At 48.8% G+C, this 19,353-nt stretch overlaps 62 non-coding genes across 62 annotated transcripts; all 62 read right to left on the reverse strand.

Moving 5' to 3' along the window:
• Positions 1–50: 50 nt before the first annotated feature.
• Positions 51–169, reverse strand: LOC136215147 (5S ribosomal RNA). The gene has a single exon (XR_010682196.1). It is a non-coding gene; the product is annotated as a 5S ribosomal RNA (ribosomal RNA).
• A 258-nt stretch (positions 170–427) lies between these two features.
• On the reverse strand, positions 428–546 carry LOC136215678 (5S ribosomal RNA). The gene has a single exon (XR_010682713.1). It is a non-coding gene; the product is annotated as a 5S ribosomal RNA (ribosomal RNA).
• A 184-nt stretch (positions 547–730) lies between these two features.
• LOC136215041 (5S ribosomal RNA) lies at positions 731–849 on the reverse strand. The gene has a single exon (XR_010682096.1). It is a non-coding gene; the product is annotated as a 5S ribosomal RNA (ribosomal RNA).
• Positions 850–1,031: 182 nt separating this feature from the next.
• LOC136214439 (5S ribosomal RNA) lies at positions 1,032–1,150 on the reverse strand. Its single transcript, XR_010681524.1, has one exon. It is a non-coding gene; the product is annotated as a 5S ribosomal RNA (ribosomal RNA).
• Positions 1,151–1,334: 184 nt separating this feature from the next.
• On the reverse strand, positions 1,335–1,453 carry LOC136215513 (5S ribosomal RNA). The gene has a single exon (XR_010682553.1). It is a non-coding gene; the product is annotated as a 5S ribosomal RNA (ribosomal RNA).
• A 182-nt stretch (positions 1,454–1,635) lies between these two features.
• LOC136213288 (5S ribosomal RNA) lies at positions 1,636–1,754 on the reverse strand. The gene has a single exon (XR_010680408.1). It is a non-coding gene; the product is annotated as a 5S ribosomal RNA (ribosomal RNA).
• A 183-nt stretch (positions 1,755–1,937) lies between these two features.
• Positions 1,938–2,056, reverse strand: LOC136215724 (5S ribosomal RNA). Its single transcript, XR_010682756.1, has one exon. It is a non-coding gene; the product is annotated as a 5S ribosomal RNA (ribosomal RNA).
• Positions 2,057–2,238: 182 nt separating this feature from the next.
• On the reverse strand, positions 2,239–2,357 carry LOC136214276 (5S ribosomal RNA). The gene has a single exon (XR_010681371.1). It is a non-coding gene; the product is annotated as a 5S ribosomal RNA (ribosomal RNA).
• Positions 2,358–2,539: 182 nt separating this feature from the next.
• LOC136215591 (5S ribosomal RNA) lies at positions 2,540–2,658 on the reverse strand. The gene has a single exon (XR_010682628.1). It is a non-coding gene; the product is annotated as a 5S ribosomal RNA (ribosomal RNA).
• Positions 2,659–2,840: 182 nt separating this feature from the next.
• On the reverse strand, positions 2,841–2,959 carry LOC136214543 (5S ribosomal RNA). Its single transcript, XR_010681624.1, has one exon. It is a non-coding gene; the product is annotated as a 5S ribosomal RNA (ribosomal RNA).
• Positions 2,960–3,142: 183 nt separating this feature from the next.
• Positions 3,143–3,261, reverse strand: LOC136215593 (5S ribosomal RNA). Its single transcript, XR_010682630.1, has one exon. It is a non-coding gene; the product is annotated as a 5S ribosomal RNA (ribosomal RNA).
• A 183-nt stretch (positions 3,262–3,444) lies between these two features.
• On the reverse strand, positions 3,445–3,563 carry LOC136215594 (5S ribosomal RNA). Its single transcript, XR_010682631.1, has one exon. It is a non-coding gene; the product is annotated as a 5S ribosomal RNA (ribosomal RNA).
• A 182-nt stretch (positions 3,564–3,745) lies between these two features.
• On the reverse strand, positions 3,746–3,864 carry LOC136214852 (5S ribosomal RNA). Its single transcript, XR_010681919.1, has one exon. It is a non-coding gene; the product is annotated as a 5S ribosomal RNA (ribosomal RNA).
• Positions 3,865–4,046: 182 nt separating this feature from the next.
• LOC136214248 (5S ribosomal RNA) lies at positions 4,047–4,165 on the reverse strand. Its single transcript, XR_010681344.1, has one exon. It is a non-coding gene; the product is annotated as a 5S ribosomal RNA (ribosomal RNA).
• Positions 4,166–4,347: 182 nt separating this feature from the next.
• On the reverse strand, positions 4,348–4,466 carry LOC136214881 (5S ribosomal RNA). The gene has a single exon (XR_010681947.1). It is a non-coding gene; the product is annotated as a 5S ribosomal RNA (ribosomal RNA).
• A 182-nt stretch (positions 4,467–4,648) lies between these two features.
• Positions 4,649–4,767, reverse strand: LOC136215101 (5S ribosomal RNA). The gene has a single exon (XR_010682153.1). It is a non-coding gene; the product is annotated as a 5S ribosomal RNA (ribosomal RNA).
• A 184-nt stretch (positions 4,768–4,951) lies between these two features.
• LOC136214882 (5S ribosomal RNA) lies at positions 4,952–5,070 on the reverse strand. Its single transcript, XR_010681948.1, has one exon. It is a non-coding gene; the product is annotated as a 5S ribosomal RNA (ribosomal RNA).
• A 258-nt stretch (positions 5,071–5,328) lies between these two features.
• LOC136213893 (5S ribosomal RNA) lies at positions 5,329–5,447 on the reverse strand. Its single transcript, XR_010680994.1, has one exon. It is a non-coding gene; the product is annotated as a 5S ribosomal RNA (ribosomal RNA).
• A 183-nt stretch (positions 5,448–5,630) lies between these two features.
• Positions 5,631–5,749, reverse strand: LOC136212062 (5S ribosomal RNA). Its single transcript, XR_010679237.1, has one exon. It is a non-coding gene; the product is annotated as a 5S ribosomal RNA (ribosomal RNA).
• A 183-nt stretch (positions 5,750–5,932) lies between these two features.
• Positions 5,933–6,051, reverse strand: LOC136214853 (5S ribosomal RNA). The gene has a single exon (XR_010681920.1). It is a non-coding gene; the product is annotated as a 5S ribosomal RNA (ribosomal RNA).
• Positions 6,052–6,233: 182 nt separating this feature from the next.
• Positions 6,234–6,352, reverse strand: LOC136215475 (5S ribosomal RNA). Its single transcript, XR_010682516.1, has one exon. It is a non-coding gene; the product is annotated as a 5S ribosomal RNA (ribosomal RNA).
• A 183-nt stretch (positions 6,353–6,535) lies between these two features.
• Positions 6,536–6,654, reverse strand: LOC136214884 (5S ribosomal RNA). The gene has a single exon (XR_010681949.1). It is a non-coding gene; the product is annotated as a 5S ribosomal RNA (ribosomal RNA).
• A 182-nt stretch (positions 6,655–6,836) lies between these two features.
• LOC136214125 (5S ribosomal RNA) lies at positions 6,837–6,955 on the reverse strand. Its single transcript, XR_010681222.1, has one exon. It is a non-coding gene; the product is annotated as a 5S ribosomal RNA (ribosomal RNA).
• A 182-nt stretch (positions 6,956–7,137) lies between these two features.
• Positions 7,138–7,256, reverse strand: LOC136214544 (5S ribosomal RNA). Its single transcript, XR_010681625.1, has one exon. It is a non-coding gene; the product is annotated as a 5S ribosomal RNA (ribosomal RNA).
• A 183-nt stretch (positions 7,257–7,439) lies between these two features.
• LOC136215595 (5S ribosomal RNA) lies at positions 7,440–7,558 on the reverse strand. The gene has a single exon (XR_010682632.1). It is a non-coding gene; the product is annotated as a 5S ribosomal RNA (ribosomal RNA).
• Positions 7,559–7,741: 183 nt separating this feature from the next.
• On the reverse strand, positions 7,742–7,860 carry LOC136215596 (5S ribosomal RNA). The gene has a single exon (XR_010682633.1). It is a non-coding gene; the product is annotated as a 5S ribosomal RNA (ribosomal RNA).
• A 182-nt stretch (positions 7,861–8,042) lies between these two features.
• LOC136214854 (5S ribosomal RNA) lies at positions 8,043–8,161 on the reverse strand. The gene has a single exon (XR_010681921.1). It is a non-coding gene; the product is annotated as a 5S ribosomal RNA (ribosomal RNA).
• Positions 8,162–8,343: 182 nt separating this feature from the next.
• Positions 8,344–8,462, reverse strand: LOC136214249 (5S ribosomal RNA). The gene has a single exon (XR_010681345.1). It is a non-coding gene; the product is annotated as a 5S ribosomal RNA (ribosomal RNA).
• Positions 8,463–8,644: 182 nt separating this feature from the next.
• On the reverse strand, positions 8,645–8,763 carry LOC136214885 (5S ribosomal RNA). Its single transcript, XR_010681950.1, has one exon. It is a non-coding gene; the product is annotated as a 5S ribosomal RNA (ribosomal RNA).
• A 182-nt stretch (positions 8,764–8,945) lies between these two features.
• Positions 8,946–9,064, reverse strand: LOC136215103 (5S ribosomal RNA). Its single transcript, XR_010682154.1, has one exon. It is a non-coding gene; the product is annotated as a 5S ribosomal RNA (ribosomal RNA).
• Positions 9,065–9,248: 184 nt separating this feature from the next.
• LOC136214886 (5S ribosomal RNA) lies at positions 9,249–9,367 on the reverse strand. The gene has a single exon (XR_010681951.1). It is a non-coding gene; the product is annotated as a 5S ribosomal RNA (ribosomal RNA).
• Positions 9,368–9,625: 258 nt separating this feature from the next.
• Positions 9,626–9,744, reverse strand: LOC136213894 (5S ribosomal RNA). The gene has a single exon (XR_010680995.1). It is a non-coding gene; the product is annotated as a 5S ribosomal RNA (ribosomal RNA).
• Positions 9,745–9,927: 183 nt separating this feature from the next.
• Positions 9,928–10,046, reverse strand: LOC136212063 (5S ribosomal RNA). The gene has a single exon (XR_010679238.1). It is a non-coding gene; the product is annotated as a 5S ribosomal RNA (ribosomal RNA).
• Positions 10,047–10,229: 183 nt separating this feature from the next.
• Positions 10,230–10,348, reverse strand: LOC136214855 (5S ribosomal RNA). The gene has a single exon (XR_010681922.1). It is a non-coding gene; the product is annotated as a 5S ribosomal RNA (ribosomal RNA).
• Positions 10,349–10,530: 182 nt separating this feature from the next.
• LOC136215476 (5S ribosomal RNA) lies at positions 10,531–10,649 on the reverse strand. Its single transcript, XR_010682517.1, has one exon. It is a non-coding gene; the product is annotated as a 5S ribosomal RNA (ribosomal RNA).
• A 183-nt stretch (positions 10,650–10,832) lies between these two features.
• Positions 10,833–10,951, reverse strand: LOC136214888 (5S ribosomal RNA). The gene has a single exon (XR_010681953.1). It is a non-coding gene; the product is annotated as a 5S ribosomal RNA (ribosomal RNA).
• A 182-nt stretch (positions 10,952–11,133) lies between these two features.
• Positions 11,134–11,252, reverse strand: LOC136214126 (5S ribosomal RNA). Its single transcript, XR_010681223.1, has one exon. It is a non-coding gene; the product is annotated as a 5S ribosomal RNA (ribosomal RNA).
• A 184-nt stretch (positions 11,253–11,436) lies between these two features.
• LOC136215107 (5S ribosomal RNA) lies at positions 11,437–11,555 on the reverse strand. Its single transcript, XR_010682158.1, has one exon. It is a non-coding gene; the product is annotated as a 5S ribosomal RNA (ribosomal RNA).
• A 258-nt stretch (positions 11,556–11,813) lies between these two features.
• Positions 11,814–11,932, reverse strand: LOC136211326 (5S ribosomal RNA). The gene has a single exon (XR_010678534.1). It is a non-coding gene; the product is annotated as a 5S ribosomal RNA (ribosomal RNA).
• A 260-nt stretch (positions 11,933–12,192) lies between these two features.
• Positions 12,193–12,311, reverse strand: LOC136211327 (5S ribosomal RNA). Its single transcript, XR_010678535.1, has one exon. It is a non-coding gene; the product is annotated as a 5S ribosomal RNA (ribosomal RNA).
• Positions 12,312–12,571: 260 nt separating this feature from the next.
• LOC136212064 (5S ribosomal RNA) lies at positions 12,572–12,690 on the reverse strand. Its single transcript, XR_010679239.1, has one exon. It is a non-coding gene; the product is annotated as a 5S ribosomal RNA (ribosomal RNA).
• Positions 12,691–12,873: 183 nt separating this feature from the next.
• LOC136214857 (5S ribosomal RNA) lies at positions 12,874–12,992 on the reverse strand. Its single transcript, XR_010681923.1, has one exon. It is a non-coding gene; the product is annotated as a 5S ribosomal RNA (ribosomal RNA).
• Positions 12,993–13,174: 182 nt separating this feature from the next.
• On the reverse strand, positions 13,175–13,293 carry LOC136215373 (5S ribosomal RNA). The gene has a single exon (XR_010682415.1). It is a non-coding gene; the product is annotated as a 5S ribosomal RNA (ribosomal RNA).
• A 183-nt stretch (positions 13,294–13,476) lies between these two features.
• LOC136214889 (5S ribosomal RNA) lies at positions 13,477–13,595 on the reverse strand. Its single transcript, XR_010681954.1, has one exon. It is a non-coding gene; the product is annotated as a 5S ribosomal RNA (ribosomal RNA).
• Positions 13,596–13,777: 182 nt separating this feature from the next.
• LOC136214129 (5S ribosomal RNA) lies at positions 13,778–13,896 on the reverse strand. Its single transcript, XR_010681224.1, has one exon. It is a non-coding gene; the product is annotated as a 5S ribosomal RNA (ribosomal RNA).
• Positions 13,897–14,080: 184 nt separating this feature from the next.
• LOC136215334 (5S ribosomal RNA) lies at positions 14,081–14,199 on the reverse strand. The gene has a single exon (XR_010682375.1). It is a non-coding gene; the product is annotated as a 5S ribosomal RNA (ribosomal RNA).
• A 183-nt stretch (positions 14,200–14,382) lies between these two features.
• Positions 14,383–14,501, reverse strand: LOC136215521 (5S ribosomal RNA). The gene has a single exon (XR_010682560.1). It is a non-coding gene; the product is annotated as a 5S ribosomal RNA (ribosomal RNA).
• Positions 14,502–14,685: 184 nt separating this feature from the next.
• Positions 14,686–14,804, reverse strand: LOC136214890 (5S ribosomal RNA). Its single transcript, XR_010681955.1, has one exon. It is a non-coding gene; the product is annotated as a 5S ribosomal RNA (ribosomal RNA).
• Positions 14,805–15,062: 258 nt separating this feature from the next.
• LOC136212015 (5S ribosomal RNA) lies at positions 15,063–15,181 on the reverse strand. Its single transcript, XR_010679195.1, has one exon. It is a non-coding gene; the product is annotated as a 5S ribosomal RNA (ribosomal RNA).
• Positions 15,182–15,365: 184 nt separating this feature from the next.
• LOC136212065 (5S ribosomal RNA) lies at positions 15,366–15,484 on the reverse strand. The gene has a single exon (XR_010679240.1). It is a non-coding gene; the product is annotated as a 5S ribosomal RNA (ribosomal RNA).
• A 183-nt stretch (positions 15,485–15,667) lies between these two features.
• On the reverse strand, positions 15,668–15,786 carry LOC136214858 (5S ribosomal RNA). The gene has a single exon (XR_010681924.1). It is a non-coding gene; the product is annotated as a 5S ribosomal RNA (ribosomal RNA).
• Positions 15,787–15,968: 182 nt separating this feature from the next.
• On the reverse strand, positions 15,969–16,087 carry LOC136215478 (5S ribosomal RNA). The gene has a single exon (XR_010682519.1). It is a non-coding gene; the product is annotated as a 5S ribosomal RNA (ribosomal RNA).
• Positions 16,088–16,269: 182 nt separating this feature from the next.
• On the reverse strand, positions 16,270–16,388 carry LOC136214891 (5S ribosomal RNA). Its single transcript, XR_010681956.1, has one exon. It is a non-coding gene; the product is annotated as a 5S ribosomal RNA (ribosomal RNA).
• A 182-nt stretch (positions 16,389–16,570) lies between these two features.
• LOC136214130 (5S ribosomal RNA) lies at positions 16,571–16,689 on the reverse strand. Its single transcript, XR_010681225.1, has one exon. It is a non-coding gene; the product is annotated as a 5S ribosomal RNA (ribosomal RNA).
• A 184-nt stretch (positions 16,690–16,873) lies between these two features.
• LOC136215465 (5S ribosomal RNA) lies at positions 16,874–16,992 on the reverse strand. The gene has a single exon (XR_010682506.1). It is a non-coding gene; the product is annotated as a 5S ribosomal RNA (ribosomal RNA).
• Positions 16,993–17,250: 258 nt separating this feature from the next.
• On the reverse strand, positions 17,251–17,369 carry LOC136212016 (5S ribosomal RNA). The gene has a single exon (XR_010679196.1). It is a non-coding gene; the product is annotated as a 5S ribosomal RNA (ribosomal RNA).
• Positions 17,370–17,552: 183 nt separating this feature from the next.
• On the reverse strand, positions 17,553–17,671 carry LOC136212066 (5S ribosomal RNA). The gene has a single exon (XR_010679241.1). It is a non-coding gene; the product is annotated as a 5S ribosomal RNA (ribosomal RNA).
• Positions 17,672–17,854: 183 nt separating this feature from the next.
• Positions 17,855–17,973, reverse strand: LOC136214859 (5S ribosomal RNA). Its single transcript, XR_010681925.1, has one exon. It is a non-coding gene; the product is annotated as a 5S ribosomal RNA (ribosomal RNA).
• A 182-nt stretch (positions 17,974–18,155) lies between these two features.
• Positions 18,156–18,274, reverse strand: LOC136215479 (5S ribosomal RNA). Its single transcript, XR_010682520.1, has one exon. It is a non-coding gene; the product is annotated as a 5S ribosomal RNA (ribosomal RNA).
• Positions 18,275–18,457: 183 nt separating this feature from the next.
• LOC136214892 (5S ribosomal RNA) lies at positions 18,458–18,576 on the reverse strand. The gene has a single exon (XR_010681957.1). It is a non-coding gene; the product is annotated as a 5S ribosomal RNA (ribosomal RNA).
• Positions 18,577–18,758: 182 nt separating this feature from the next.
• On the reverse strand, positions 18,759–18,877 carry LOC136214131 (5S ribosomal RNA). The gene has a single exon (XR_010681226.1). It is a non-coding gene; the product is annotated as a 5S ribosomal RNA (ribosomal RNA).
• Positions 18,878–19,061: 184 nt separating this feature from the next.
• Positions 19,062–19,180, reverse strand: LOC136215108 (5S ribosomal RNA). The gene has a single exon (XR_010682159.1). It is a non-coding gene; the product is annotated as a 5S ribosomal RNA (ribosomal RNA).
• Positions 19,181–19,353: the final 173 nt, after the last annotated feature.

A 19,353-nucleotide genomic window follows, 5' to 3' on the forward strand; every position in this document is an offset into this window, starting at 1 on the left:
TGGTGAAAAAAAAATTAAATAATTAAAAAATACACGTTGCAAAAATTTTGGTGGTGCAACACGAGGACTTCCCAAGAGGTCACCCATCTTAGTACTACTCTCGCCCAAGCACGTTTAACTTCGGACTTCTGATGGGATCCGGTGCATTAGTGCTGGTATGATCGCACCCGTCATCCCATGCAAAAACTAAGCATATATTCCATACTGGGTGCCCCTTTCTCCCGTATGCTCATCCTTCACGTGCATGCACAAGCCCCCGGACCCCAAACACTGACCCCCGCCTCGAAAACGTGCACGCCATGGTGAAAAAAAAAATTAAATAATTAAAATGCACGTTGCAAAAAAGTTTGGGCCCGCCTCGAAAACGTGCACGCCATGGTGAAAAAAAAATTAAATAATTAAAAAATGCACGTTGCAAAAAAGTTTGGGGGTGCAACACGAGGACTTCCCAAGAGGTCACCCATCTTAGTACTACTCTCGCCAAAGGACGTTTAACTTCGGAGTTTTGATGGGATCCGGTGCATTAGTGCTGGTATGATCGCACCCGTCATCCCATGCAAAAACTAAGCATATATTCCATACTGGGCGCCCCTTTCTCCCGTATGCTCATCCTTCACGTGCATGCACAAGCCCCCGGACCCCAAACACTGACCCCCGCCTCGTAAACGTGCACGCCATGGTGAAAAAAATAAATTAAATAATTAAAAAATGCACGTTGCAAAAAAGTTTGGGGGTGCAACCCGAGGAATTCCCAAGAGGTCACCCATCTTAGTACTACTCTCGCCCAAGCACGTTTAACTTCGGGGTTCTGATGGGATCCGGTGCATTAGTGCTGGTATGATCGCACCCGTCATCCCATGCAAAAACTAAGCATATATTCCATACTGGGCGCCCCTTTGTCCCGTATGCTCATCCTTCACGTGCATGCACAAGCCCCCGGACCTCAAACGCTGACCCCCGCCTCGAAAACATGCACGCCATGGTGAAAAAAAAATTAAATAATTAAAAAATGCACGTTGCAAAAAAGTTTGGGGGTGCAACACGAGGACTTCCCAAGAGGTCACCCATCTTAGTACTACTCTCGCCCAAACACGTTTAACTTCGAAGTTCTGATGGGATCCGGTGCATTAGTGCTGGTATGATCGCACCCGTCATCCCATGCAAAAACTAAGCATATATTCCATACTGGGCGCCCCTTTCTCCCGTATGCTCATCCTTCACGTGCATGCACAAGCCCCCGGACCCCAAACACTGACCCCCGCCTCGTAAACGTGCACGCCATGGTGAAAAAAAAAAATTAAATAATTAAAAAATGCACGTTGCAAAAAAGTTTGGGGGTGCAACCCGAGGACTTCCCAAGAGGTCACCCATCTTAGTACTACTCTTGCCCAAGCACGTTTAACTTCGGGGTTCTGATGGGATCCGGTGCATTAGTGCTGGTATGATCGCACCCGTCATCCCATGCAAAAACTAAGCATATATTCCATACTGGGCACCCCTTTCTCCCGTATGCTCATCCTTCACGTGCATGCACAAGCCCCCGGACCCCAAACGCTGACCCCCGCCTAAAAAACGTGCACGCCATGGTGAAAAAAAAATTAAATAATTAAAAAATGCACGTTGCAAAAAAGTTTGGGGGTGCAACACGAGGACTTCCCAAGAGGTCACCCATCTTAGTACTACTCTCGCCCAAGCACGTTTAACTTCGAAGTTCTGATGGGATCCGGTGCATTAGTGCTGGTATGATCGCACCCGTCATCCCATGCAAAAACTAAGCAAATATTCCATACTGGGCGCCCCTTTCTCCCGTATGCTCATCCTTCACGTGCATGCACAAGCCCCCGGACCCCAAACACTGACCCCCGCCTCGAAAACGTGCACGCCATGGTGAAAAAAAAAATTAAATAATTAAAAAATGCACGTTGCAAAAAAGTTTGGGGGTGCAACCGGAGGACTTCCCAAGAGGTCACCCATCTTAGTACTACTCTCGCCCAAGCACGTTTAACTTCGGGGATCTAATGGGATCCGGTGCATTAGTGCTGGTATGATCGCACCCGTCATCCCATGCAAAAACTAAGCATATATTCCATACTGGGCGCCCCTTTCTCCCGTATGCTCATCCTTCACGTGCATGCACAAGCCCCCGGACCCCAAACGCTGACCCCCGCCTCGTAAACGTGCACGCCATGGTGAAAAAAAAATTAAATAATTAAAAAATGCACGTTGCAAAAAAGTTTGGGGGTGCAACACGAGGACTTCCCAAGAGGTCACCCATCTAAGTACTACTCTCGCCCAAGCACGTTTAACTTCGAAGTTCTGATGGGATCCGGTGCATTAGCGCTGGTATGATCGCACCCGTCATCCCATGCAAAAACTAAGCATATATTCCATACTGGGCGCCCCTTTCTCCCGTATGCTCATCCTTCACGTGCATGCACAAGCCCCCGGACCCCAAACACTGACCCCCGCCTCGAAAACGTGCACGCCATGGTGAAAAAAAAATTAAATAATTAAAAAATGTACGTTGCAAAAAAGTTTGGGGGTGCAACCCGAGGACTTCCCAAGAGGTCACCCATCTTAGTACTACTCTCGCCCAAGCACGTCTAACTTCGGGGTTCTGATGGGATCCGGTGCATTAGTGCTGGTATGATCGCACCCGTCATCCCATGCAAAAACTAAGCATATATTCCATACTGGGCGCCCCTTTCTCCCGTATGCTCATCCTTCACGTGCATGCACAAGCCCCCGGACCCCAAACGCTGACCCCCGCCTCGTAAACGTGCACGCCATGGTGAAAAAAAAATTAAATAATTAAAAAATGCACGTTGCAAAAAAGTTTGGGGGTGCAACACGAGGACTTCCCAAGAGGTCACCCATCTAAGTACTACTCTCGCCCAAGCACGTTTGACTTCGAAGTTCTGATGGGATCCGGTGCATTAGTGCTGGTATGATCGCACCCGTCATCCCATGCAAAAACTAAGCATATATTCCATACTGGGCGCCCCTTTCTCCCGTATGCTCATCCTTCACGTGCATGCACAAGCCCCCGGACCCCAAACACTGACCCCCGCCTCGAAAACGTGCACGCCATGGTGAAAAAAAAAATTAAATAATTAAAAAATGCACGTTGCAAAAAAGTTTGGGGGTGCAACCCGAGGACTTCCCAAGAGGTCACCCATCTTAGTACTACTCTCGCCCAAGCACGTCTAACTTCGGGGTTCTGATGGGATCCGGTGCATTAGTGCTGGTATGATCGCACCCGTCATCCCATGCAAAAACTAAGCATATATTCCATACTGGGCGCCCCTTTCTCCCGTATGCTCATCCTTCACGTGCATGCACAAGCCCCCGGACCCCAAACACTGACCCCCGCCTCGAAAACGTGCACGCCATGGTGAAAAAAAAAATTAAATAATTAAAAAATGCACGTTGCAAAAAAGTTTGGGGGTGCAACCCGAGGACTTCCCAAGAGGTCACCCATCTTAGTACTACTCTCGCCCAAGCACGTCTAACTTCGGGGTTCTGATGGGATCCGGTGCATTAGTGCTGGTATGATCGCACCCGTCATCCCATGCAAAAACTAAGCATATATTCCATACTGGGCGCCCCTTTCTCCCGTATGCTCATCCTTCACGTGCATGCACAAGCCCCCGGACCCCAAACGCTGACCCCCGCCTCGAAAACGTGCACGCCATGGTGAAAAAAAAATTAAATAATTAAAAAATGCACGTTGCAAAAAAGTTTGGGGGTGCAACCCGAGGACTTCCCAAGAGGTCACCCATCTTAGTACTACTCTCGCCCAAGCACGTTTCACTTCAGAGTTCTGATGGGATCCGGTGCATTAGTGCTGGTATGATCGCACCCGTCATCCCATGCAAAAACTAAGCATATATTCCATACTGGGCGCCCCTTTCTCCCGTATGCTCATCCTTCACGTGCATGCACAAGCCCCCGGACCCCAAACGCTGACCCCCGCCTCGAAAACGTGCACGCCATGGTGAAAAAAAAATTAAATAATTAAAAAATGCACGTTGCAAAAAAGTTTGGGGGTGCAACACGAGGACTTCCCAAGAGGTCACCCATCTTAGTACTACTCTCGTCCAAGCACGTTTAACTTCGAAGTTCTGATGGGATCCGGTGCATTAGTGCTGGTATGATCGCACCCGTCATCCCATGCAAAAACTAAGCATATATTCCATACTGGGCGCCCCTTTCTCCCGTATGCTCATCCTTCACGTGCATGCACAAGCCCCCGGACCCAAACACTGACCCCCGCCTCGAAAACGTGCACGCCATGGTGAAAAAAAAAATTAAATAATTAAAAAATGCACGTTGCAAAAAAGTTTGGGGGTGCAACCCGAGGACTTCCCAAGAGGTCACCCATCTTAGTACTACTCTCGCCCAAGCACGTTTAACTTCGGGGTTCTGATGGGATCCGGTGCATTAGTGCTGGTATGATCGCACCCGTCATCCCATGCAAAAACTAAGCATATATTCCATACTGGGCGCCCCTTTCTCCCGTATGCTCATCCTTCAAGTGCATGCACAAGCCCCCGGACCCCAAACGCTGACCCCCGCCTCGTAAACGTGCACGCCATGGTGAAAAAAAAATTAAATAATTAAAAAATGCACGTTGCAAAAAAGTTTGGGGGTGCAACACGAGGACTTCCCAAGAGGTCACCCATCTTAGTACTACTCTCGCCCAAGCACGTTTAAGTTCGGAGTTCTGATGGGATCCGATGCATTAGTGCTGGTATGATCGCACCCGTCATCCCATGCAAAAACTAAGCATATATTCCATACTGGGCGCCCCTTTCTCCCGTATGCTCATCCTTCACGTGCATGCACAAGCCCCCGGACCCCAAACACTGACCCCCGCCTCGAAAACGTGCACGCCATGGTGAAAAAAAAAAATTAAATAATTAAAAAATGCACGTTGCAAAAAAGTTTGGGGGTGCAACCCGAGGACTTCCCAAGAGGTCACCCATCTTAGTACTACTCTCGCCCAAGCACGTTTAACTTCGGGGTTCTGATGGGATCCGGTGCATTAGTGCTGGTATGATCGCACCCGTCATCCCATGCAAAAACTAAGCATACATTCCATACTGGGCGCCCCTTTCTCCCGTATACTCATCCTTCACGTGCATGCACAAGCCCCCGGACCCCAAACGCTGACCCCGCCTCGAAAACGTGCACGCCATGGTGAAAAAAAAATTAAATAATTAAAAAATGCACGTTGCAAAAAAGTTTGGGCCCGCCTAGAAAACGTTCACGCCATGGTGAAAAAAAAATTAAATAATTAAAAAATGCACGTTGCAAAAAAGTTTGGGGGTGCAACACGAGGACTTCCAAAGAGGTCACCCATCTTAGTACTGCTCTCGCCCAAGCACGTTTAACTTCGGAGTTCTGATGGGATCCGGTGCATTAGTGCTGGTATGATCGCACCCGTCATCCCATGCAAAAACTAAGCATATATTCCATACTGGGTGCCCCTTTCTCCCGTATGCTCATCCTTCACGTGCATGCACAAGCCCCCGGACCCCAAACACTGACCCCCGCCTCGAAAACGTGCACGCCATGGTGAAAAAAAAAATTAAATAATTAAAAAATGCACGTTGCAAAAAAGTTTGGGGGTGCAACACGAGGACTTCCCAAGAGGTCACCCATCTTAGTACTACTCTCGCCCAAGCACGTTTCACTTCGGAGTTCTGATGGGATCCGGTGCATTAGTGCTGGTATGATCGCACCCGTCATCCCATGCAAAAACTAAGCATATATTCCATATTGGGCGCCCCTTTCTCCCGTATGCTCATCCTTCACGTGCATGCACAAGCCCCCGGACCCCAAACACTGACCCCCGCCTCGAAAACGTGCACGCCATGGTGAAAAAAAAAATTAAATAAATAAAAAATGCACGTTGCAAAAAAGTTAGGGGGTGCAACCCGAGGACTTCCCAAGAGGTCACCCATCTTAGTACTACTCTCGCCCAAGCACGTTTCACTTCAGAGTTCTGATGGGATCCGGTGCATTAGTGCTGGTATGATCGCACCCGTCATCCCATGCAAAAACTAAGCATATATTCCATACTGGGCGCCCCTTTCTCCCGTATGCTCATCCTTCACGTGCATGCACAAGCCCCCGGACCCCAAATGCTGACCCCCGCCTCGAAAACGTGCACGCCATGGTGAAAAAAAAATTAAATAATTAAAAAATGCACGTTGCAAAAAAGTTTGGGGGTGCAACACGAGGACTTCCCAAGAGGTCACCCATCTTAGTACTACTCTCGGCCAAGCACGTTTACCTTCGAAGTTCTGATGGGATCCGGTGCATTAGTGCTGGTATGATCGCACCCGTCATCCCATGCAAAAACTAAGCATATATTCCATACTGGGCGCCCCTTTCTCCCGTATGCTCATCCTTCACGTGCATGCACAAGCCCCCGGACCCCAAACACTGACCCCCGCCTCGAAAACGTGCACGCCATGGTGAAAAAAAAAATTAAATAATTAAAAAATGCACGTTGCAAAAAAGTTTGGGGGTGCAACCCGAGGACTTCCCAAGAGGTCACCCATCTTAGTACTACTCTCGCCCAAGCACGTTTAACTTCGGGGTTCTGATGGGATCCGGTGCATTAGTGCTGGTATGATCGCACCCGTCATCCCATGCAAAAACTAAGCATATATTCCATACTGGGCGCCCCTTTCTCCCGTATGCTCATCCTTCACGTGCATGCACAAGCCCCCGGACCCCAAACGCTGACCCCCGCCTCGTAAACGTGCACGCCATGGTGAAAAAAAAATTAAATAATTAAAAAATGCACATTGCAAAAAAGTTTGGGGGTGCAACACGAGGACTTCCCAAGAGGTCACCCATCTTAGTACTACTCTCGCCCAAGCACGTTTCACTTCGAAGTTCTGATGGGATCCGGTGCATTAGTGCTGGTATGATCGCACCCATCATCCCATGCAAAAACTAAGCATATATTCCATACTGGGCGCCCCTTTCTCCCGTATGCTCATCCTTCACGTGCATGCACAAGCCCCCGGACCCCAAACACTGACCCCCGCCTCGAAAACGTGCACGCCATGGTGAAAAAAAAATTAAATAATTAAAAAATGCACGTTGCAAAAAAGTTTGGGGGTGCAACACGAGGACTTCCCAAGAGGTCACCCATCTAAGTACTACTCTCGCCCAAGCACGTTTGACTTCGAAGTTCTGATGGGATCCGGTGCATTAGTGCTGGTATGATCGCACCCGTCATCCCATGCAAAAACTAAGCATATATTCCATACTGGGCGCCCCTTTCTCCCGTATGCTCATCCTTCACGTGCATGCACAAGCCCCCGGACCCCAAACACTGACCCCCGCCTCGAAAACGTGCACGCCATGGTGAAAAAAAAAATTAAATAATTAAAAAATGCACGTTGCAAAAAAGTTTGGGGGTGCAACCCGAGGACTTCCCAAGAGGTCACCCATCTTAGTACTACTCTCGCCCAAGCACGTCTAACTTCGGGGTTCTGATGGGATCCGGTGCATTAGTGCTGGTATGATCGCACCCGTCATCCCATGCAAAAACTAAGCATATATTCCATACTGGGCGCCCCTTTCTCCCGTATGCTCATCCTTCACGTGCATGCACAAGCCCCCGGACCCCAAACACTGACCCCCGCCTCGAAAACGTGCACGCCATGGTGAAAAAAAAAATTAAATAATTAAAAAATGCACGTTGCAAAAAAGTTTGGGGGTGCAACCCGAGGACTTCCCAAGAGGTCACCCATCTTAGTACTACTCTCGCCCAAGCACGTCTAACTTCGGGGTTCTGATGGGATCCGGTGCATTAGTGCTGGTATGATCGCACCCGTCATCCCATGCAAAAACTAAGCATATATTCCATACTGGGCGCCCCTTTCTCCCGTATGCTCATCCTTCACGTGCATGCACAAGCCCCCGGACCCCAAACGCTGACCCCCGCCTCGAAAACGTGCACGCCATGGTGAAAAAAAAATTAAATAATTAAAAAATGCACGTTGCAAAAAAGTTTGGGGGTGCAACCCGAGGACTTCCCAAGAGGTCACCCATCTTAGTACTACTCTCGCCCAAGCACGTTTCACTTCAGAGTTCTGATGGGATCCGGTGCATTAGTGCTGGTATGATCGCACCCGTCATCCCATGCAAAAACTAAGCATATATTCCATACTGGGCGCCCCTTTCTCCCGTATGCTCATCCTTCACGTGCATGCACAAGCCCCCGGACCCCAAACGCTGACCCCCGCCTCGAAAACGTGCACGCCATGGTGAAAAAAAAATTAAATAATTAAAAAATGCACGTTGCAAAAAAGTTTGGGGGTGCAACACGAGGACTTCCCAAGAGGTCACCCATCTTAGTACTACTCTCGTCCAAGCACGTTTAACTTCGAAGTTCTGATGGGATCCGGTGCATTAGTGCTGGTATGATCGCACCCGTCATCCCATGCAAAAACTAAGCATATATTCCATACTGGGCGCCCCTTTCTCCCGTATGCTCATCCTTCACGTGCATGCACAAGCCCCCGGACCCAAACACTGACCCCCGCCTCGAAAACGTGCACGCCATGGTGAAAAAAAAAATTAAATAATTAAAAAATGCACGTTGCAAAAAAGTTTGGGGGTGCAACCCGAGGACTTCCCAAGAGGTCACCCATCTTAGTACTACTCTCGCCCAAGCACGTTTAACTTCGGGGTTCTGATGGGATCCGGTGCATTAGTGCTGGTATGATCGCACCCGTCATCCCATGCAAAAACTAAGCATATATTCCATACTGGGCGCCCCTTTCTCCCGTATGCTCATCCTTCAAGTGCATGCACAAGCCCCCGGACCCCAAACGCTGACCCCCGCCTCGTAAACGTGCACGCCATGGTGAAAAAAAAATTAAATAATTAAAAAATGCACGTTGCAAAAAAGTTTGGGGGTGCAACACGAGGACTTCCCAAGAGGTCACCCATCTTAGTACTACTCTCGCCCAAGCACGTTTAAGTTCGGAGTTCTGATGGGATCCGATGCATTAGTGCTGGTATGATCGCACCCGTCATCCCATGCAAAAACTAAGCATATATTCCATACTGGGCGCCCCTTTCTCCCGTATGCTCATCCTTCACGTGCATGCACAAGCCCCCGGACCCCAAACACTGACCCCCGCCTCGAAAACGTGCACGCCATGGTGAAAAAAAAAAATTAAATAATTAAAAAATGCACGTTGCAAAAAAGTTTGGGGGTGCAACCCGAGGACTTCCCAAGAGGTCACCCATCTTAGTACTACTCTCGCCCAAGCACGTTTAACTTCGGGGTTCTGATGGGATCCGGTGCATTAGTGCTGGTATGATCGCACCCGTCATCCCATGCAAAAACTAAGCATACATTCCATACTGGGCGCCCCTTTCTCCCGTATACTCATCCTTCACGTGCATGCACAAGCCCCCGGACCCCAAACGCTGACCCCGCCTCGAAAACGTGCACGCCATGGTGAAAAAAAAATTAAATAATTAAAAAATGCACGTTGCAAAAAAGTTTGGGCCCGCCTAGAAAACGTTCACGCCATGGTGAAAAAAAAATTAAATAATTAAAAAATGCACGTTGCAAAAAAGTTTGGGGGTGCAACACGAGGACTTCCAAAGAGGTCACCCATCTTAGTACTGCTCTCGCCCAAGCACGTTTAACTTCGGAGTTCTGATGGGATCCGGTGCATTAGTGCTGGTATGATCGCACCCGTCATCCCATGCAAAAACTAAGCATATATTCCATACTGGGTGCCCCTTTCTCCCGTATGCTCATCCTTCACGTGCATGCACAAGCCCCCGGACCCCAAACACTGACCCCCGCCTCGAAAACGTGCACGCCATGGTGAAAAAAAAAATTAAATAATTAAAAAATGCACGTTGCAAAAAAGTTTGGGGGTGCAACACGAGGACTTCCCAAGAGGTCACCCATCTTAGTACTACTCTCGCCCAAGCACGTTTCACTTCGGAGTTCTGATGGGATCCGGTGCATTAGTGCTGGTATGATCGCACCCGTCATCCCATGCAAAAACTAAGCATATATTCCATATTGGGCGCCCCTTTCTCCCGTATGCTCATCCTTCACGTGCATGCACAAGCCCCCGGACCCCAAACACTGACCCCCGCCTCGAAAACGTGCACGCCATGGTGAAAAAAAAAATTAAATAAATAAAAAATGCACGTTGCAAAAAAGTTAGGGGGTGCAACCCGAGGACTTCCCAAGAGGTCACCCATCTTAGTACTACTCTCGCCCAAGCACGTTTCACTTCAGAGTTCTGATGGGATCCGGTGCATTAGTGCTGGTATGATCGCACCCGTCATCCCATGCAAAAACTAAGCATATATTCCATACTGGGCGCCCCTTTCTCCCGTATGCTCATCCTTCACGTGCATGCACAAGCCCCCGGACCCCAAATGCTGACCCCCGCCTCGAAAACGTGCACGCCATGGTGAAAAAAAAATTAAATAATTAAAAAATGCACGTTGCAAAAAAGTTTGGGGGTGCAACACGAGGACTTCCCAAGAGGTCACCCATCTTAGTACTACTCTCGGCCAAGCACGTTTACCTTCGAAGTTCTGATGGGATCCGGTGCATTAGTGCTGGTATGATCGCACCCGTCATCCCATGCAAAAACTAAGCATATATTCCATACTGGGCGCCCCTTTCTCCCGTATGCTCATCCTTCACGTGCATGCACAAGCCCCCGGACCCCAAACACTGACCCCCGCCTCGAAAACGTGCACGCCATGGTGAAAAAAAAAATTAAATAATTAAAAAATGCACGTTGCAAAAAAGTTTGGGGGTGCAACCCGAGGACTTCCCAAGAGGTCACCCATCTTAGTACTACTCTCGCCCAAGCACGTTTAACTTCGGGGTTCTGATGGGATCCGGTGCATTAGTGCTGGTATGATCGCACCCGTCATCCCATGCAAAAACTAAGCATATATTCCATACTGGGCGCCCCTTTCTCCCGTATGCTCATCCTTCACGTGCATGCACAAGCCCCCGGACCCCAAACGCTGACCCCCGCCTCGTAAACGTGCACGCCATGGTGAAAAAAAAATTAAATAATTAAAAAATGCACATTGCAAAAAAGTTTGGGGGTGCAACACGAGGACTTCCCAAGAGGTCACCCATCTTAGTACTACTCTCGCCCAAGCACGTTTCACTTCGAAGTTCTGATGGGATCCGGTGCATTAGTGCTGGTATGATCGCACCCATCATCCCATGCAAAAACTAAGCATATATTCCATACTGGGCGCCCCTTTCTCCCGTATGCTCATCCTTCACGTGCATGCACAAGCCCCCGGACCCCAAACACTGACCCCCGCCTCGAAAACGTGCACGCCATGGTGAAAAAAAAAAATTAAATAATTAAAAAATGCACGTTGCAAAAAAGTTTGGGGGTGCAACCCGAGGACTTCCCAAGAGGTCACCCATCTTGGTACTACTCTCGCCCAAGCACGTTTAACTTCGGGGTTCTGATGGGATCCGGTGCATTAGTGCTGGTATGATCGCACCCGTCATCCCATGCAAAAACTAAGCATATATTCCATACTGGGCGCCCCTTTCTCCCGTATGCTCATCCTTCACGTGCATGCACAAGCCCCCGGACCCCAAACGCTGACCCCGCCTCGAAAACGTGCACGCCATGGTGAAAAAAAAATTAAATCATTAAAAAATGCACGTTGCAAAAAAGTTTGGGCCCGCCTAGAAAACGTGCACGCCATGGTGAAAAAAAAATTAAATAATTAAAAAATGCACGTTGCAAAAAAGTTTGGGGGTGCAACACGAGGACTTCCCAAGAGGTCACCCATCTTAGTACTACTCTCGCCCAAGCACGTTTAACTTCGGAGTTCTGATGGGATCCGGTGCATTAGTGCTGGTATGATCGCACCCGTCATCCCATGCAAAAACTAAGCATATATTCCATACTGGGTGCCCCTTTCTCCCGTATGCTCATCCTTCACGTGCATGCACAAGCCCCCGGACCCCAAACACTGACCCCCGCCTCGAAAACGTGCACGCCATGGTGAAAAAAAAAATTAAATAATTAAAAAATGCACGTTGCAAAAAAGTTTGGGCCCGCCTCGAAAACGTGCACGCCATGGTGAAAAAAAAATTAAATAATTAAAAAATGCACGTTGCAAAAAAGTTTGGGGGTGCAACACGAGGACTTCCCAAGAGGTCACCCATCTTAGTACTACTCTCGCCCAAGCACGTTTAACTTCGGAGTTCTGATGGGATCCGGTGCATTAGTGCTGGTATGATCGCACCCATCATCCCATGCAAAAACTAAGCATATATTCCATACTGGGTGCCCCTTTCTCCCGTATGCTCATCCTTCACGTGCATGCACAAGCCCCCGGACCCCAAACACTGACCCCCGCCTCGAAAACGTGCACGCCATGGTGAAAAAAAAAATTAAATAATTAAAAAATGCACGTTGCAAAAAAGTTTGGGCCCGCCTCGAAAACGTGCACGCCATGGTGAAAAAAAAATTAAATAATTAAAAAATGCACGTTGCAAAAAAGTTTGGGGGTGCAACACGAGGACTTCCCAAGAGGTCACCCATCTTAGTACTACTCTCGCCCAAGCACGTTTCACTTCGGAGTTCTGATGGGATCCGGTGCATTAGTGCTGGTATGATCGCACCCGTCATCCCATGCAAAAACTAAGCATATATTCCATATTGGGCGCCCCTTTCTCCCGTATGCTCATCCTTCACGTGCATGCACAAGCCCCCGGACCCCAAACACTGACCCCCGCCTCGAAAACGTGCACGCCATGGTGAAAAAAAAAATTAAATAAATAAAAAATGCACGTTGCAAAAAAGTTAGGGGGTGCAACCCGAGGACTTCCCAAGAGGTCACCCATCTTAGTACTACTCTCGCCCAAGCACGTTTCACTTCAGAGTTCTGATGGGATCCGGTGCATTAGTGCTGGTATGATCGCACCCGTCATCCCATGCAAAAACTAAGCATATATTCCATACTGGGCGCCCCTTTCTCCCGTATGCTCATCCTTCACGTGCATGCACAAGCCCCCGGACCCCAAACGCTGACCCCCGCCTCGAAAACGTGCACGCCATGGTGAAAAAAAAATTAAATAATTAAAAAATGCACGTTGCAAAAAAGTTTGGGGGTGCAACACGAGGACTTCCCAAGAGGTCACCCATCTTAGTACTACTCTCGCCCAAGCACGTTTACCTTCGAAGTTCTGATAGGATCCGGTGCATTAGTGCTGGTATGATCGCACCCGTCATCCCATGCAAAAACTAAGCATATATTCCATACTGGGCGCCCCTTTCTCCCGTATGCTCATCCTTCACGTGCATGCACAAGCCCCCGGACCCCAAACACTGACCCCCGCCTCGAAAACGTGCACGCCATGGTGAAAAAAAAAATTAAATAATTAAAAAATGCACGTTGCAAAAAAGTTTGGGGGTGCAACCCGAGGACTTCCCAAGAGGTCACCCATCTTAGTACTACTCTCGCCCAAGCACGTTTAACTTCGGGGTTCTGATGGGATCCGGTGCATTAGTGCTGGTATGATCGCACCCGTCATCCCATGCAAAAACTAAGCATATATTCCATACTGGGCGCCCCTTTCTCCCGTATGCTCATCCTTCACGTGCATGCACAAGCCCCCGGACCCCAAACGCTGACCCCCGCCTCGTAAACGTGCACGCCATGGTGAAAAAAAAATTAAATAATTAAAAAATGCACGTTGCAAAAAAGTTTGGGGGTGCAACACGAGGACTTCCCAAGAGGTCACCCATCTTAGTACTACTCTCGCCCAAGCACGTTTCACTTCGAAGTTCTGATGGGATCCGGTGCATTAGTGCTGGTATGATCGCACCCATCATCCCATGCAAAAACTAAGCATATATTCCATACTGGGCGCCCCTTTCTCCCGTATGCTCATCCTTCACGTGCATGCACAAGCCCCCGGACCCCAAACACTGACCCCCGCCTCGAAAACGTGCACGCCATGGTGAAAAAAAAAAATTAAATAATTAAAAAATGCACGTTGCAAAAAAGTTTGGGGGTGCAACCCGAGGACTTCCCAAGAGGTCACCCATCTTAGTACTACTCTCGCCCAAGCACGTTTAACTTCGGGGTTCTTATGGGATCCGGTGCATTAGTGCTGGTATGATCGCACCCGTCATCCCATGCAAAAACTAAGCATATATTCCATACTGGGCGCCCCTTTCTCCCGTATGCTCATCCTTCACGTGCATGCACAAGCCCCCGGACCCAAACACTGACCCCCGCCTCGAAAACGTGCACGCCATGGTGAAAAAAAAAAATTAAATAATTAAAAAATGCACGTTGCAAAAAAGTTTGGGGGTGCAACCCGAGGACTTCCCAAGAGGTCACCCATCTTAGTACTACTCTCGCCCAAGCACGTTTAAGTTCGGAGTTCTGATGGGATCCGATGCATTAGTGCTGGTATGATCGCACCCGTCATCCCATGCAAAAACTAAGCATATATTCCATACTGGGCGCCCCTTTCTCCCGTATGCTCATCCTTCACGTGCATGCACAAGCCCCCGGACCCCAAACACTGACCCCCGCCTCGAAAACGTGCACGCCATGGTGAAAAAAAAAAATTAAATAATTAAAAAATGCACGTTGCAAAAAAGTTTGGGGGTGCAACCCGAGGACTTCCCAAGAGGTCACCCATCTTAGTACTACTCTCGCCCAAGCACGTTTAACTTCGGGGTTCTGATGGGATCCGGTGCATTAGTGCTGGTATGATCGCACCCGTCATCCCATGCAAAAACTAAGCATACATTCCATACTGGGCGCCCCTTTCTCCCGTATACTCATCCTTCACGTGCATGCACAAGCCCCCGGACCCCAAACGCTGACCCCGCCTCGAAAACGTGCACGCCATGGTGAAAAAAAAATTAAATAATTAAAAAATGCACGTTGCAAAAAAGTTTGGGCCCGCCTAGAAAACGTGCACGCCATGGTGAAAAAAAAATTAAATAATTAAAAAATGCACGTTGCAAAAAAGTTTGGGGGTGCAACACGAGGACTTCCCAAGAGGTCACCCATCTTAGTACTGCTCTCGCCCAAGCACGTTTAACTTCGGAGTTCTGATGGGATCCGGTGCATTAGTGCTGGTATGATCGCACCCGTCATCCCATGCAAAAACTAAGCATATATTCCATACTGGGTGCCCCTTTCTCCCGTATGCTCATCCTTCACGTGCATGCACAAGCCCCCGGACCCCAAACACTGACCCCCCGCCTCGAAAACGTGCACGCCATGGTGAAAAAAAAAATTAAATAATTAAAAAATGCACGTTGCAAAAAAGTTTGGGGGTGCAACACGAGGACTTCCCAAGAGGTCACCCATCTTAGTACTACTCTCGCCCAAGCACGTTTCACTTCGGAGTTCTGATGGGATCCGGTGCATTAGTGCTGGTATGATCGCACCCGTCATCCCATGCAAAAACTAAGCATATATTCCATATTGGGCGCCCCTTTCTCCCGTATGCTCATCCTTCACGTGCATGCACAAGCCCCCGGACCCCAAACACTGACCCCCGCCTCGAAAACGTGCACGCCATGGTGAAAAAAAAAATTAAATAAATAAAAAATGCACGTTGCAAAAAAGTTAGGGGGTGCAACCCGAGGACTTCCCAAGAGGTCACCCATCTTAGTACTACTCTCGCCCAAGCACGTTTCACTTCAGAGTTCTGATGGGATCCGGTGCATTAGTGCTGGTATGATCGCACCCGTCATCCCATGCAAAAACTAAGCATATATTCCATACTGGGCGCCCCTTTCTCCCGTATGCTCATCCTTCACGTGCATGCACAAGCCCCCGGACCCCAAATGCTGACCCCCGCCTCGAAAACGTGCACGCCATGGTGAAAAAAAAATTAAAAAATTAAAAAATGCACGTTGCAAAAAAGTTTGGGGGTGCAACACGAGGACTTCCCAAGAGGTCACCCATCTTAGTACTACTCTCGGCCAAGCACGTTTACCTTCGAAGTTCTGATGGGATCCGGTGCATTAGTGCTGGTATGATCGCACCCGTCATCCCATGCAAAAACTAAGCATATATTCCATACTGGGCGCCCCTTTCTCCCGTATGCTCATCCTTCACGTGCATGCACAAGCCCCCGGACCCCAAACACTGACCCCCGCCTCGAAAACGTGCACGCCATGGTGAAAAAAAAATTAAATAATTAAAAAATGCACGTTGCAAAAAAGTTTGGGGGTGCAACCCGAGGACTTCCCAAGAGGTCACCCATCTTAGTACTACTCTCGCCCAAGCACGTTTAACTTCGGGGTTCTGATGGGATCCGGTGCATTAGTGCTGGTATGATCGCACCCGTCATCCCATGCAAAAACTAAGCATATATTCCATACTGGGCGCCCCTTTCTCCCGTATGCTCATCCTTCACGTGCATGCACAAGCCCCCGGACCCCAAACGCTGACCCCCGCCTCGTAAACGTGCACGCCATGGTGAAAAAAAAATTAAATAATTAAAAAATGCACATTGCAAAAAAGTTTGGGGGTGCAACACGAGGACTTCCCAAGAGGTCACCCATCTTAGTACTACTCTCGCCCAAGCACGTTTCACTTCGAAGTTCTGATGGGATCCGGTGCATTAGTGCTGGTATGATCGCACCCATCATCCCATGCAAAAACTAAGCATATATTCCATACTGGGCGCCCCTTTCTCCCGTATGCTCATCCTTCACGTGCATGCACAAGCCCCCGGACCCCAAACACTGACCCCCGCCTCGAAAACGTGCACGCCATGGTGAAAAAAAAAAATTAAATAATTAAAAAATGCACGTTGCAAAAAAGTTTGGGGGTGCAACCCGAGGACTTCCCAGGAGGTCACCCATCTTGGTACTACTCTCGCCCAAGCACGTTTAACTTCGGGGTTCTGATGGGATCCGATGCATTAGTGCTGGTATGATCGCACCCGTCATCCCATGCAAAAACTAAGCATATATTCCATACTGGGCGCCCCTTTCTCCCGTATGCTCATCCTTCACGTGCATGCACAAGCCCCCGGACCCCAAACGCTGACCCCGCCTCGAAAACGTGCACGCCATGGTGAAAAAAAAATTAAATAATTAAAAAATGCACGTTGCAAAAAAGTTTGGGCCCGCCTAGAAAACGTGCACGCCATGGTGAAAAAAAAATTAAATAATTAAAAAATGCACGTTGCAAAAAAGTTTGGGGGTGCAACACGAGGACTTCCCAAGAGGTCACCCATCTTAGTACTGCTCTCGCCCAAGCACGTTTAACTTCGGAGTTCTGATGGGATCCGGTGCATTAGTGCTGGTATGATCGCACCCGTCATCCCATGCAAAAACTAAGCATATATTCCATACTGGGTGCCCCTTTCTCCCGTATGCTCATCCTTCACGTGCATGCACAAGCCCCCGGACCCCAAACACTGACCCCCGCCTCGAAAACGTGCACGCCATGGTGAAAAAAAAAATTAAATAATTAAAAAATGCACGTTGCAAAAAAGTTTGGGGGTGCAACACGAGGACTTCCCAAGAGGTCACCCATCTTAGTACTACTCTCGCCCAAGCACGTTTCACTTCGGAGTTCTGATGGGATCCGGTGCATTAGTGCTGGTATGATCGCACCCGTCATCCCATGCAAAAACTAAGCATATATTCCATATTGGGCGCCCCTTTCTCCCGTATGCTCATCCTTCACGTGCATGCACAAGCCCCCGGACCCCAAACACTGACCCCCGCCTCGAAAACGTGCACGCCATGGTGAAAAAAAAAATTAAATAAATAAAAAATGCACGTTGCAAAAAAGTTAGGGGGTGCAACCCGAGGACTTCCCAAGAGGTCACCCATCTTAGTACTACTCTCGCCCAAGCACGTTTCACTTCAGAGTTCTGATGGGATCCGGTGCATTAGTGCTGGTATGATCGCACCCGTCATCCCATGCAAAAACTAAGCATATATTCCATACTGGGCGCCCCTTTCTCCCGTATGCTCATCCTTCACGTGCATGCACAAGCCCCCGGACCCCAAATGCTGACCCCCGCCTCGAAAACGTGCACGCCATGGTGAAAAAAAAATTAAATAATTAAAAAATGCACGTTGCAAAAAAGTTTGGGGGTGCAACACGAGGACTTCCCAAGAGGTCACCCATCTTAGTACTACTCTCGGCCAAGCACGTTTACCTTCGAAGTTCTGATGGGATCCGGTGCATTAGTGCTGGTATGATCGCACCCGTCATCCCATGCAAAAACTAAGCATATATTCCATACTGGGCGCCCCTTTCTCCCGTATGCTCATCCTTCACGTGCATGCACAAGCCCCCGGACCCCAAACACTGACCCCCGCCTCGAAAACGTGCACGCCATGGTGAAAAAAAAAATTAAATAATTAAAAAATGCACGTTGCAAAAAAGTTTGGGGGTGCAACCCGAGGACTTCCCAAGAGGTCACCCATCTTAGTACTACTCTCGCCCAAGCACGTTTAACTTCGGGGTTCTGATGGGATCCGGTGCATTAGTGCTGGTATGATCGCACCCGTCATCCCATGCAAAAACTAAGCATATATTCCATACTGGGCGCCCCTTTCTCCCGTATGCTCATCCTTCACGTGCATGCACAAGCCCCCGGACCCCAAACGCTGACCCCCGCCTCGTAAACGTGCACGCCATGGTGAAAAAAAAATTAAATAATTAAAAAATGCACATTGCAAAAAAGTTTGGGGGTGCAACACGAGGACTTCCCAAGAGGTCACCCATCTTAGTACTACTCTCGCCCAAGCACGTTTCACTTCGAAGTTCTGATGGGATCCGGTGCATTAGTGCTGGTATGATCGCACCCATCATCCCATGCAAAAACTAAGCATATATTCCATACTGGGCGCCCCTTTCTCCCGTATGCTCATCCTTCACGTGCATGCACAAGCCCCCGGACCCCAAACACTGACCCCCGCCTCGAAAACGTGCACGCCATGGTGAAAAAAAAAAATTAAATAATTAAAAAATGCACGTTGCAAAAAAGTTTGGGGGTGCAACCCGAGGACTTCCCAAGAGGTCACCCATCTTGGTACTACTCTCGCCCAAGCACGTTTAACTTCGGGGTTCTGATGGGATCCGGTGCATTAGTGCTGGTATGATCGCACCCGTCATCCCATGCAAAAACTAAGCATATATTCCATACTGGGCGCCCCTTTCTCCCGTATGCTCATCCTTCACGTGCATGCACAAGCCCCCGGACCCCAAACGCTGACCCCGCCTCGAAAACGTGCACGCCATGGTGAAAAAAAAATTAAATCATTAAAAATGCACGTTGCAAAA

Source organism: Euphorbia lathyris, chromosome 1 (genome assembly GCF_963576675.1).
Source record: "Euphorbia lathyris chromosome 1, ddEupLath1.1, whole genome shotgun sequence".
Taxonomy (NCBI): Eukaryota; Viridiplantae; Streptophyta; class Magnoliopsida; order Malpighiales; family Euphorbiaceae; genus Euphorbia; species Euphorbia lathyris.